The sequence below is a fragment of the Myxine glutinosa genome, chromosome 3, assembly GCF_964187855.1.
Source record: "Myxine glutinosa chromosome 3, kmMyxGlut1.1, whole genome shotgun sequence".
NCBI classification, from domain to species: Eukaryota; Metazoa; Chordata; class Myxini; order Myxiniformes; family Myxinidae; genus Myxine; species Myxine glutinosa.
The window spans coordinates 3,655,569-3,669,360 of record NC_136263.1 but is presented as its reverse complement, the minus strand read 5'-3'; positions in this window follow the sequence as shown (position 1 = coordinate 3,669,360).

The following is a 13,792-nucleotide window of genomic DNA, read 5'->3' as shown; positions in this document are numbered from 1 at the left end:
TTGTGTTGGTGCAGGAAACCACTTTTGCACTTGTATTAATGTGGAAAAAACAGTTTTTGCACTTGTGATAGTGTTGAAAAACCACTTTTCGCACTTGTGTTAGTGTTGAAAAACCACTTTTCGCACTTGTGTTGGTGCAGGAAACCACTTTTGCACTTGTATTAGTGTGGAAAAACCACTTTTCGCACTTGTGATAGTGTTGAAAAATCACTTTTCGCACTTGTGTTAGTGTTGAAAAACCACTTTTCGCACTTGTGTTGGTGCAGGAAACCACTTTTGCACTTGTATTAGTGTGGAAAAACCACTTTTCGCACTTGTGATAGTGTTGAAAAACCACTTTTCGCACTTGTGATAGTGTTGAAATACCACTTTTCGCACTTGTGTTAGTGTTGAAAAACCACTTTTTGCACTTGTGTTGGTGCAGGAAACCACTTTTGCACTTGTATTAGTGTGGAAAACCACTTTTCGCACTTGTGTTAGTGTTGAAAAACCACTTTTCGCACTTGTGTTAGTGTTGAAAAACCACTTTTCGCACTTGTGTTGGTGCAGGAAACCACTTTTGCACTTGTATTAGTGTGGAAGAAAACACTTTTCGCACTTGTGATAGTGTTGAAAAACCACTTTTCGCACTTGTGTTAGTGTTGAAAATCCACTTTTCCCACTTGTGTTGGTGCAGGAAACCACTTTTGCACTTGTATTAGTGTGGAAAAAACACTTTTCGCACTTGTGATAGAGTTGAAAAACCACTTTTTGCACTTTTTTTTAGTGTTGAAAAACCACTTTTCGCACTTGTGTTAGTGTTGAAAAACCACTTTTCGCACTTGTGTTAGTGTTGAAATTCCACTTTTCCCACTTGCTTTGGTGCAGGAAACCACTTTTGCACTTGTATTAGTGTGGAAAAACCACTTTTCGCACTTGTGATAGTGTTGAAAAACCACTTTTCGCACTTGTCTTAGTGTTGAAAAACCACTTTTCGCCCTTGTGTTAGTGTTGAAAAACCACTTTTCGCACTTGTGTTGGTGCAGGAAACCACTTTTGCACTTGTATTAGTGTGGAAAAACCACTTTTCGCACTTGTGATAGTGTGGAAAAACCACTTTTCGCCCTTGTGTTAGTGTTGAAAAACCACTTTTTGCACTTGTGTTGGTGCAGGAAACTACTTCTGCACTTGTATTAGTGTGGAAAAACCACTTTTCGCACTTGTGATAGTGTTGAAAAACCACTTTTCGCACTTGTGTTAGTGTTGAAAAACCACTTTTCGCACTTGTGTTGGTGCAGCAAACCACTTTTGCACTTGTATTAGTGTTGAAAAACCACTTTTCGCACTTGTGTTGGTGCAGGAAACCACTTTTGCACTTGTATTAGTGTGGAAAAAACACTTTTTGCACTTGTGATAGTGTTGAAAAACCACTTTTCGCACTTGTGTTAGTGTTGAAAAACCACTTTTCGCACTTGTGTTGGTGCAGGAAACCACTTTTGCACTTGTATTAGTGTGGAAAAAACACTTTTTGCACTTGTGATAGTGTTGAAAAACCACTTTTCGCACTTGTGTTAGTGTTGAAAAACCACTTTTCGCACTTGTGTTGGTGCAGGAAACCACTTTTGCACTTGTATTAGTGTGGAAAAACCACTTTTCGCACTTGTGATAGCGTTGAAAAACCACTTTTCGCACTTGTGTTAGTGTTGAAAAACCACTTTTCGCACTTGTGTTGGGGCAGGAAACCACTTTTGCACTTGTATTAGTGTGGAAAAAACACTTTTCGCACTTGTGATAGTGTTGGAAAACCACTTTTCGCACTTGTGTTGGTGCAGGAAACCACTTTTGCACTTGTATTAGTGTGGAAAAAACACTTTTTGCACTTGTGATAGTGTTGAAAAACCACTTTTCGCACTTGTGTTAGTGTTGAAAAACCACGTTTCGCACTTGTGTTGGTGCAGGAAACCACTTTTGCACTTGTATTAGTGTGGAAAAAACACTTTTCGCACTTGTGATAGTGTTGAAAAACCACTTTTCGCACTTGTGTTAGTGTTGAAAAACCACTTTTCGCACTTGTGTTGGTGCAGGAAACCACTTGTGCACTTGTATTAGTGTGAAAAAAACACTTTTTGCACTTGTGATAGTGTTGAAAAACCACATTTCGCACTTGTGTTAGTGTTGAAAATCCACTTTTCCCACTTGCTTTGGTGCAGGAAACCACTTTTGCACTTGTATTAGTGTGGAAAAACCACTTTTCGCACTTGTGTTAGTGTTGAAAAACTACTTTTCGCACTTGTGTTAATGTTGAAAAACCACATTTCGCACTTGTGTTGGTGCAGGAAACCACTTTTGCACTTGTATTAGTGTGGAAAAAACACTTTTCGCACTTGTGATAGTGTTGAAAAACCACTTTTCGCAATTGTGATAGTGTTGAAAAACCACTTTTCGCACTTGTGTTAGTGTTGAAAAACCACTTTTCGCACTTGTGTTGGTGCAGGAAACCACTTTTGCACTTGTATTAGTGTGGAAAAACCACTTTTCGCACTTGTGTTGATGCAGGAAACCACTTTTGCACTTGTATTAATGTGGAAAAAACACTTTTTGCACTTGTGATAGTGTTGAAAAACCACTTTTCGCACTTGTGTTGGTGCAGGAAACCACTTTTGCACTTGTATTAGTGTGGAAAAACCACTTTTCGCACTTGTGATAGTGTTGAAAAACCACTTTTCGCACTTGTGTTAGTGTTGAAAAACCACTTTTCGCACTTGTGTTGGTGCAGGAAACCACTTTTGCACTTGTATTAGTGTGGAAAAACCACTTTTCGCACTTGTGATAGTGTTGAAAAACCACTTTTCGCACTTGTGATAGTGTTGAAAAACCACTTTTCGCACTTGTGTTAGTGTTGAAAAACCACTTTTTGCACTTGTGTTGGTGCAGTAAACCACTTTTGCACTTGTATTAGTGTGGAAAAACCACTTTTCGCACTTGTGTTAGTGTTGAAAAACCACTTTTCGCACTTGTGTTAGTGTTGAAAAACCACTTTTCGCACTTGTGTTAGTGTTGAAAAACCACTTTTCGCACTTGTGTTGGGGGCAGGAAACCACTTTTGCACTTGTATTAGTGTGGAAAAACCACTTTTCGCACTTGTGATAGTGTTGAAAAACCACTTTTCGCACTTGTGTTAGTGTTGAAAAACCACTTTTCGCACTTGTGTTGGTGCAGCAAACCACTTTTGCACTTGTATTAGTGTTGAAAAACCACTTTTCGCACTTGTGTTGGTGCAGGAAACCACTTTTGCACTTGTATTAGTGTGGAAAAAACACTTTTTGCACTTGTGATAGTGTTGAAAAACCACTTTTCGCACTTGTGTTAGTGTTGAAAAACCACTTTTCGCACTTGTGTTGGTGCAGGAAACCACTTTTGCACTTGTATTAGTGTGGAAAAAACACTTTTTGCACTTGTGATAGTGTTGAAAAACCACTTTTCGCACTTGTGTTAGTGTTGAAAAACCACTTTTCGCACTTGTGTTAGTGTTGAAAAACCACTTTTCGCACTTGTGTTGGGGCAGGAAACCACTTTTGCACTTGTATTAGTGTGGAAAAAACACTTTTTGCACTTGTGATAGTGTTGAAAAACCACTTTTCGCACTTGTGTTGGTGCAGGAAACCACTTTTGCACTTGTATTAGTGTGGAAAAAACACTTTTTGCACTTGTGATAGTGTTGAAAAACCACTTTTCGCGCTTGTGTTAGTGTTGAAAAACCACTTTTCGCACTTGTGTTGGTGCAGGAAACCACTTTTGCACTTGTATTAGTGTGGAAAAAACACTTTTCGCACTTGTGATAGTGTTGAAAAACCACTTTTCGCACTTGTGTTAGTGTTTAAAAACCACTTTTCGCACTTGTGTTGGTGCAGGAAACCACTTGTGCACTTGTATTAGTGTGGAAAAAACACTTTTTGCACTTGTGATAGTGTTGAAAAACCACATTTCGCACTTGTGTTAGTGTTGAAAATCCACTTTTCCCACTTGCTTTGGTGCAGGAAACCACTTTTGCACTTGTATTAGTGTGGAAAAACCACTTTTCGCACTTGTGATAGTGTTGAAAAACCACTTTTCGCACTTGTCTTAGTGTTGAAAAACCACTTTTCGCCCTTGTGTTAGTGTTGAAAAACCACTTTTCGCACTTGTGTTGGTGCAGGAAACCACTTTTGCACTTGTATTAGTGTGGAAAAACCACTTTTCGCACTTGTGATAGTGTTGAAAAACCACTTTTCGCCCTTGTGTTAGTGTTGAAAAACCACTTTTTGCACTTGTGTTGGTGCAGGAAACTACTTCTGCACTTGTATTAGTGTGGAAAAAACACTTTTCGCACTTGTGATAGTGTTGAAAAACCACTTTTCGCACTTGTGTTAGTGTTGAAAAACCACTTTTCGCACTTGTGTTGGTGCAGCAAACCACTTTTGCACTTGTATTAGTGTGGAAAAACCACTTTTCGCACTTGTGTTGTTGCAGCAAACCACTTTTGCACTTGTATTAGTGTGGAAAAACCACTTTTCGCACTTGTGTTAGTGTTGAAAAACTACTTTTCGCACTTGTGTTAATGTTGAAAAACCACATTTCGCACTTGTGTTGGTGCAGGAAACCACTTTTGCACTTGTATTAGTGTGGAAAAAACACTTTTCGCACTTGTGATAGTGTTGAAAAACCACTTTTCGCACTTGTGATAGTGTTGAAAAACCACTTTTCGCACTTGTGTTAGTGTTGAAAAACCACTTTTCGCACGTGTTGGTGCAGCAAACCACTTTTGCACTTGTATTAGTGTGGAAAAACCACTTTTCGCACTTGTGTTGTTGCAGGAAACCACTTTTGCACTTGTATTAGTGTGGAAAAACCACTTTTCGCACTTGTGTTAGTGTTGAAAAACTACTTTTCACACTTGTGTTAATGTTGAAAAACCACATTTCGCACTTGTGATGGTGTTGAAAAACCACTTTTCGCACTTGTGATAGTTTTGAAAAACCACTTTTCGCACTTTTGTTAGTGTTGAAAAACCACTTTTCGCACTTGTGTTGGTGCAGGAAACCACTTTTGCCCTTGTATTAGTGTGGAAAAACCACTTTTCGCACTTGTGTTGGTGCAGGAAACCACTTTTGCACTTGTATTAATGTGGAAAAAACACTTTTTGCACTTGTGATAGTGTTGAAAAACCACTTTTCGCACTTGTGTTAGTGTTGAAAAACCACTTTTCGCACTTGTGTTGGTGCAGGAAACCACTTTTGCACTTGTATTAGTGTGGAAAAACCACTTTTTGCACTTGTGATAGTGTTGAAAAACCACTTTTCGCACTTGTGTTAGTGTTGAAAAACCACTTTTTGCACTTGTGTTGGTGCAGGAAACCACTTTTGCACTTGTATTAGTGTGGAAAAACCACTTTTCGCACTTGTGATAGTGTTGAAAAACCACTTTTCGCACTTGTGATAGTGTTGAAATACCACTTTTTGCACTTGTGTTAGTGTTGAAAAACCACTTTTTGCACTTGTGTTGGTGCAGGAAACCACTTTTGCACTTGTATTAGTGTGGAAAACCACTTTTCGCACTTGTGTTAGTGTTGAAAAACCACTTTTCGCACTTGTGTTAGTGTTGAAAAACCACTTTTCGCACTTGTGTTGGTGCAGGAAACCACTTTTGCACTTGTATTAGTGTGGAAGAAAACACTTTTCGCACTTGTGATAGTGTTGAAAAACCACTTTTCACACTTGTGTTAGTGTTGAAAATCCACTTTTCCCACTTGTGTTGGTGCAGGAAATCACTTTTGCGCTTGTATTAGTGTGGAAAAAACACTTTTCGCACTTGTGATAGTGTTGAAAAACCACTTTTCGCACTTTTTTTTAGTGTTGAAAAACCACTTTTCGCACTTGTGTTGGTGCAGGAAACCACTTTTGCACTTGTATTAGTGTGGAAAAACCACTTTTCGCACTTGTGTTAGTGTTGAAAAACCACTTTTCGCACTTGTGTTAGTGTTGAAAAACCACTTTTCGCACTTGTGTTAGTGTTGAAAATCCACTTTTCCCACTTGCTTTGGTGCAGGAAACCAGTTTTGCACTTGTATTAGTGTGGAAAAACCACTTTTCGCACTTGTGATAGTGTTGAAAAACCACTTTTCGCACTTGTCTTAGTGTTGAAAAACCACTTTTCGCCCTTGTGTTAGTGTTGAAAAACCACTTTTCGCACGTGTTGGTGCAGGAAACCACTTTTGCACTTGTATTAGTGTGGAAAAACCACTTTTCGCACTTGTGATAGTGTGGAAAAACCACTTTTCGCCCTTGTGTTAGTGTTGAAAAACCACTTTTTGCACTTGTGTTGGTGCAGGAAACTACTTCTGCACTTGTATTAGTGTGGAAAAACCACTTTTCGCACTTGTGATAGTGTTGAAAAACCACTTTTCGCACTTGTGTTAGTGTTGAAAAACCACTTTTCGCACTTGTGTTGGTGCAGCAAACCAATTTTGCACTTGTATTAGTGTTGAAAAACCACTTTTCGCACTTGTGTTGGTGCAGGAAACCACTTTTGCACTTGTATTAGTGTGGAAAAAACACTTTTTGCACTTGTGATAGTGTTGAAAAACCACTTTTTGCACTTGTGTTAGTGTTGAAAAACCACTTTTCGCACTTGTGTTGGTGCAGGAAACCACTTTTGCACTTGTATTAGTGTGGAAAAAACACTTTTTGCACTTGTGATATTGTTGAAAAACCACTTTTCGCACTTGTGTTAGTGTTGAAAAACCACTTTTCGCACTTGTGTTGGTGCAGGAAACCACTTTTGCACTTGTATTAGTGTGGAAAAAACACTTTTTGCACTTGTGATAGTGTTGAAAAACCACTTTTCGCACTTGTGTTAGTGTTGAAAAACCACTTTTCGCACTTGTGTTGGTGCAGGAAACCACTTTTGCACTTGTATTAGTGTGGAAAAAGCACTTTTCGCACTTGTGATAGCGTTGAAAAACCACTTTTCGCACTTGTGTTAGTGTTGAAAAACCACTTTTCGCACTTGTGTTGGGGCAGGAAACCACTTTTGCACTTGTATTAGTGTGGAAAAAACACTTTTCACACTTGTGATAGTGTTGAAAAACCACTTTTCGCACTTGTGTTGGTGCAGGAAACCACTTTTGCACTTGTATTAGTGTGGAAAAAACACTTTTTGCACTTGTGATAGTGTTGAAAAACCACTTTTCGCACTTGTGTTAGTGTTGAAAAACCACTTTTCGCACTTGTGATAGTGTTGAAAAACCACTTTTCGCCCTAGTGTTAGTGTTGAAAAAACACTTTTCGCACTTGTGATAGTGTTGAAAAACCACTTTTCGCACTTGTGTTAGTGTTGAAAAACCACTTTTCGCACTTGTGATAGTGTTGAAAAACCACTTTTCGCACTTGTGTTGGTGCAGCAAACCACTTTTGCACTTGTATTAGTGTGGAAAAACCACTTTTCGCACTTGTGTTGTTGCAGGAAACCAGTTTTGCACTTGTATTAGTGTGGAAAAACCACTTTTCGCACTTGTGTTAGTGTTGAAAAACTACTTTTCGCACTTGTGTTAATGTTGAAAAACCACATTTCGCACTTGTGTTGGTGCAGGAAACCACTTTTGCACTTGTATTAGTGTGGGAAAAACACTTTTCGCACTTGTGATAGTGTTGAAAAACCACTTTTCGCAATTGTGATAGTGTTGAAAAACCACTTTTCGCACTTGTGTTAGTGTTGAAAAACCACTTTTCGCACTTGTGTTGGTGCAGGAAACCACTTTTGCACTTGTATTAGTGTGGAAAAACCACTTTTCGCACTTGTGATAGTGTTGAAAAACCACTTTTCGCACTTGTCTTAGTGTTGAAAAACCACTTTTCGCCCTTGTGTTAGTGTTGAAAAACCACTTTTCGCACGTGTTGGTGCAGGAAACCACTTTTGCACTTGTATTAGTGTGGAAAAACCACTTTTCGCACTTGTGATAGTGTGGAAAAACCACTTTTCGCCCTTGTGTTAGTGTTGAAAAACCACATTTCGCACTTGTGTTGGTGCAGGAAACCACTTTTGCACTTGTATTAGTGTGGGAAAAACACTTTTCGCACTTGTGATAGTGTTGAAAAACCACTTTTCGCAATTGTGATAGTGTTGAAAAACCACTTTTCGCACTTGTGTTAGTGTTGAAAATCCACTTTTCCCACTTGTGTTGGTGCAGGAAACCACTTTTGCACTTGTATTAGTGTGGAAAAACCACTTTTCGCACTTGTGATAGTGTTGAAAAACCACTTTTCGCACTTGTCTTAGTGTTGAAAAACCACTTTTCGCCCTTGTGTTAGTGTTGAAAAACCACTTTTCGCACGTGTTGGTGCAGGAAACCACTTTTGCACTTGTATTAGTGTGGAAAAACCACTTTTCGCACTTGTGATAGTGTGGAAAAACCACTTTTCGCCCTTGTGTTAGTGTTGAAAAACCACTTTTTGCACTTGTGTTGGTGCAGGAAACTACTTCTGCACTTGTATTAGTGTGGAAAAACCACTTTTCGCACTTGTGATAGTGTTGAAAAACCACTTTTCGCACTTGTGTTAGTGTTGAAAAACCACTTTTCGCACTTGTGTTGGTGCAGCAAACCAATTTTGCACTTGTATTAGTGTTGAAAAACCACTTTTCGCACTTGTGTTGGTGCAGGAAACCACTTTTGCACTTGTATTAGTGTGGAAAAAACACTTTTTGCACTTGTGATAGTGTTGAAAAACCACTTTTTGCACTTGTGTTAGTGTTGAAAAACCACTTTTCGCACTTGTGTTGGTGCAGGAAACCACTTTTGCACTTGTATTAGTGTGGAAAAAACACTTTTTGCACTTGTGATATTGTTGAAAAACCACTTTTCGCACTTGTGTTAGTGTTGAAAAACCACTTTTCGCACTTGTGTTGGTGCAGGAAACCACTTTTGCACTTGTATTAGTGTGGAAAAAACACTTTTTGCACTTGTGATAGTGTTGAAAAACCACTTTTCGCACTTGTGTTAGTGTTGAAAAACCACTTTTCGCACTTGTGTTGGTGCAGGAAACCACTTTTGCACTTGTATTAGTGTGGAAAAAGCACTTTTCGCACTTGTGATAGCGTTGAAAAACCACTTTTCGCACTTGTGTTAGTGTTGAAAAACCACTTTTCGCACTTGTGTTGGGGCAGGAAACCACTTTTGCACTTGTATTAGTGTGGAAAAAACACTTTTCACACTTGTGATAGTGTTGAAAAACCACTTTTCGCACTTGTGTTGGTGCAGGAAACCACTTTTGCACTTGTATTAGTGTGGAAAAAACACTTGTTGCACTTGTGATAGTGTTGAAAAACCACTTTTCGCACTTGTGTTAGTGTTGAAAAACCACTTTTCGCACTTGTGATAGTGTTGAAAAACCACTTTTCGCCCTAGTGTTAGTGTTGAAAAAACACTTTTCGCACTTGTGATAGTGTTGAAAAACCACTTTTCGCACTTGTGTTAGTGTTGAAAAACCACTTTTCGCACTTGTGATAGTGTTGAAAAACCACTTTTCGCACTTGTGTTGGTGCAGCAAACCACTTTTGCACTTGTATTAGTGTGGAAAAACCACTTTTCGCACTTGTGTTGTTGCAGGAAACCAGTTTTGCACTTGTATTAGTGTGGAAAAACCACTTTTCGCACTTGTGTTAGTGTTGAAAAACTACTTTTCGCACTTGTGTTAATGTTGAAAAACCACATTTCGCACTTGTGTTGGTGCAGGAAACCACTTTTGCACTTGTATTAGTGTGGGAAAAACACTTTTCGCACTTGTGATAGTGTTGAAAAACCACTTTTCGCAATTGTGATAGTGTTGAAAAACCACTTTTCGCACTTGTGTTAGTGTTGAAAAACCACTTTTCGCACTTGTGTTGGTGCAGGAAACCACTTTTGCACTTGTATTAGTGTTGAAAAACCACTTTTCGCACTTGTGTTGGTGCAGGAAACCACTTTTGCACTTGTATTAGTGTGGAAAAACCACTTTTCGCACTTGTGATAGTGTTGAAAAACCACTTTTCGCACTTGTGTTAGTGTTGAAAAACCACTTTTCGCACTTGTGTTGGTGCAGGAAACCACTTTTGCACTTGTATTAGTGTGGAAAAACCACTTTTCGCACTTGTGTTAGTGTTGAAAAACCACTTTTCGCACTTGTGATAGTGTTGAAAAACCACTTTTCGCACTTGTGTTAGTGTTGAAAAACCACTTTTTGCACTTGTGTTGGTGCAGGAAACCACTTTTGCACTTGTATTAGTGTGGAAAAACCACTTTTCGCACTTGTGTTAGTGTTGAAAAACCACTTTTCGCACTTGTGTTAGTGTTGAAAAACCACTTTTCGCACTTGTGTTAGTGTTGAAAAACCACTTTTCGCACTTGTGTTGGGGCCGGAAACCACTTTTGCACTTGTATTAGTGTGGAAAAAACACTTTTCGCACTTGTGATAGTGTTGAAAAACCACTTTTCGCACTTGTGTTGGTGCAGGAAACCACTTTTGCACTTGTATTAGTGTGGAAAAAACATTTTTGCACTTGTGATAGTGTTGGAAAACCACTTTTCGCACTTGTGATAGTGTTGAAAAACCACTTTTCGCACTTGTGTTAGTGTTGAAAAACTACTTTTCGCACTTGTGTTGGTGCAGGCAACCACTTTTGCACTTGCATTAGTGTTGAAAAACCACTTTTCGCACTTGTGTTAGTGTTGAAAAACCACTTTTCACACTTGTGTTGGTGCAGGAAACCACTTTTGCACTTGTATTAGTGTGGAAAAAACACTTTTTGCACTTGTGATAGTGTTGAAAAACCACTTTTCGCACTTGTGTTAGTGTTGAAAAACCACTTTTCGCACTTGTGTTGGTGCAGGAAACCACTTTTGCACTTGTATTAGTGTGGAAAAACCACTTTTCGCACTTGTGATAGTGTTGAAAAACCACTTTTCGCACTTGTGTTTGTGTTGAAAAACCACTTTTCGCACTTGTGTTGGTGCAGGAAACCACTTGTGCACTTGTATTAGTGTTGAAAAACCACTTTTCGCACTTGTGTTGGTGCAGGAAACCACTTTTGCACTTGTATTAGTGTGGAAAAAACACTTTTTGCACTTGTGATAGTATTGAAAAACCACTTTTCGCACTTGTGTTGGTGTTGAAAAACCACTTTTCGCACTTGTGTTGGTGCAGGAAACCACTTTTGCACTTGTATTAGTGTGGAAAAAACACTTTTTGCACTTGTGATAGTGTTGAAAAACCACTTTTCGCGCTTGTGTTAGTGTTGAAAAACCACTTTTCGCACTTGTGTTGGTGCAGGAAACCACTTTTGCACTTGTGTTGGTGCAGGAAACCACTTTTGCACTTGTATTAGTGTGGAAAAACCACTTTTCGCACTTGTGATAGTGTTGAAAAACCACTTTTCGCACTTGTGATAGTGTTGAAATACCACTTTTCGCACTTGTGTTAGTGTTGAAAAACCACTTTTTGCACTTGTGTTGGTGCAGGAAACCACTTTTGCACTTGTATTAGTGTGGAAAACCACTTTTTGCACTTGTGTTAGTGTTGAAAAACCACTTTTCGCACTTGTGTTAGTGTTGAAAAACCACTTTTCGCACTTGTGTTGGTGCAGGAAACCACTTTTGCACTTGTATTAGTGTGGAAGAAAACACTTTTCGCACTTGTGATAGTGTTGAAAAACCACTTTTCGCACTTGTGTTAGTGTTGAAAATCCACTTTTCCCACTTGTGTTGGTGCAGGAAATCACTTTTGCGCTTGTATTAGTGTGGAAAAAACACTTTTCGCACTTGTGATAGTGTTGAAAAACCACTTTTCGCACTTTTTTTTAGTGTTGAAAAACCACTTTTCGCACTTGTGTTGGTGCAGGAAACCACTTTTGCACTTGTATTAGTGTGGAAAAACCACTTTTCGCACTTGTGTTAGTGTTGAAAAACCACTTTTCGCACTTGTGTTAGTGTTGAAAAACCACTTTTCGCACTTGTGTTAGTGTTGAAAATCCACTTTTCCCACTTGCTTTGGTGCAGGAAACCAGTTTTGCACTTGTATTAGTGTGGAAAAACCACTTTTCGCACTTGTGATAGTGTTGAAAAACCACTTTTCGCACTTGTCTTAGTGTTGAAAAACCACTTTTCGCCCTTGTGTTAGTGTTGAAAAACCACTTTTCGCACGTGTTGGTGCAGGAAACCACTTTTGCACTTGTATTAGTGTGGAAAAACCACTTTTCGCACTTGTGATAGTGTGGAAAAACCACTTTTCGCCCTTGTGTTAGTGTTGAAAAACCACTTTTTGCACTTGTGTTGGTGCAGGATACTACTTCTGCATTGTATTAGTGTGGAAAAACCACTTTTCGCACTTGTGATAGTGTTGAAAAACCACTTTTCGCACTTGTGTTAGTGTTGAAAAACCACTTTTCGCACTTGTGTTGGTGCAGCAAACCAATTTTGCACTTGTATTAGTGTTGAAAAACCACTTTTCGCACTTGTGTTGGTGCAGGAAACCACTTTTGCACTTGTATTAGTGTGGAAAAACCCTTTTTGCACTTGTGATAGTGTTGAAAAACCACTTTTTGCACTTGTGTTAGTGTTGAAAAACCACTTTTCGCACTTGTGTTGGTGCAGGAAACCACTTTTGCACTTGTATTAGTGTGGAAAAAACACTTTTTGCACTTGTGATATTGTTGAAAAACCACTTTTCGCACTTGTGTTAGTGTTGAAAAACCACTTTTCGCACTTGTGTTGGTGCAGGAAACCACTTTTGCACTTGTATTAGTGTGGAAAAAACACTTTTTGCACTTGTGATAGTGTTGAAAAACCACTTTTCGCACTTGTGTTAGTGTTGAAAAACCACTTTTCGCACTTGTGTTGGTGCAGGAAACCACTTTTGCACTTGTATTAGTGTGGAAAAAGCACTTTTCGCACTTGTGATAGCGTTGAAAAACCACTTTTCGCACTTGTGTTAGTGTTGAAAAACCACTTTTCGCACTTGTGTTGGGGCAGGAAACCACTTTTGCACTTGTATTAGTGTGGAAAAAACACTTTTCACACTTGTGATAGTGTTGAAAAACCACTTTTCGCACTTGTGTTGGTGCAGGAAACCACTTTTGCACTTGTATTAGTGTGGAAAAAACACTTTTTGCACTTGTGATAGTGTTGAAAAACCACTTTTCGCACTTGCGTTAGTGTTGAAAAACCACTTTTCGCACTTGTGATAGTGTTGAAAAACCACTTTTCGCCCTAGTGTTAGTGTTGAAAAAACACTTTTCGCACTTGTGATAGTGTTGAAAAACCACTTTTCGCACTTGTGTTAGTGTTGAAAAACCACTTTTCGCACTTGTGATAGTGTTGAAAAACCACTTTTCGCACTTGTGTTAGTGTTGAAAAACCACTTTTCGCACTTGTGTTGGTGCAGCAAACCACTTTTGCACTTGTATTAGTGTGGAAAAACCACTTTTCGCACTTGTGTTGTTGCAGGAAACCAGTTTTGCACTTGTATTAGTGTGGAAAAACCACTTTTCGCACTTGTGTTAGTGTTGAAAAACTACTTTTCGCACTTGTGTTAATGTTGAAAAACCACATTTCGCACTTGTGTTGGTGCAGGAAACCACTTTTGCACTTGTATTAGTGTGGGAAAAACACTTTTCGCACTTGTGATAGTGTTGAAAAACCACTTTTCGCAATTGTGATAGTGTTGAAAAACCACTTTTCGCACTTGTGTTAGTGTTGAAAAACCACTTTTCGCACTTGTGTTGGTGCAGGAAACCACTTTTGCACTTG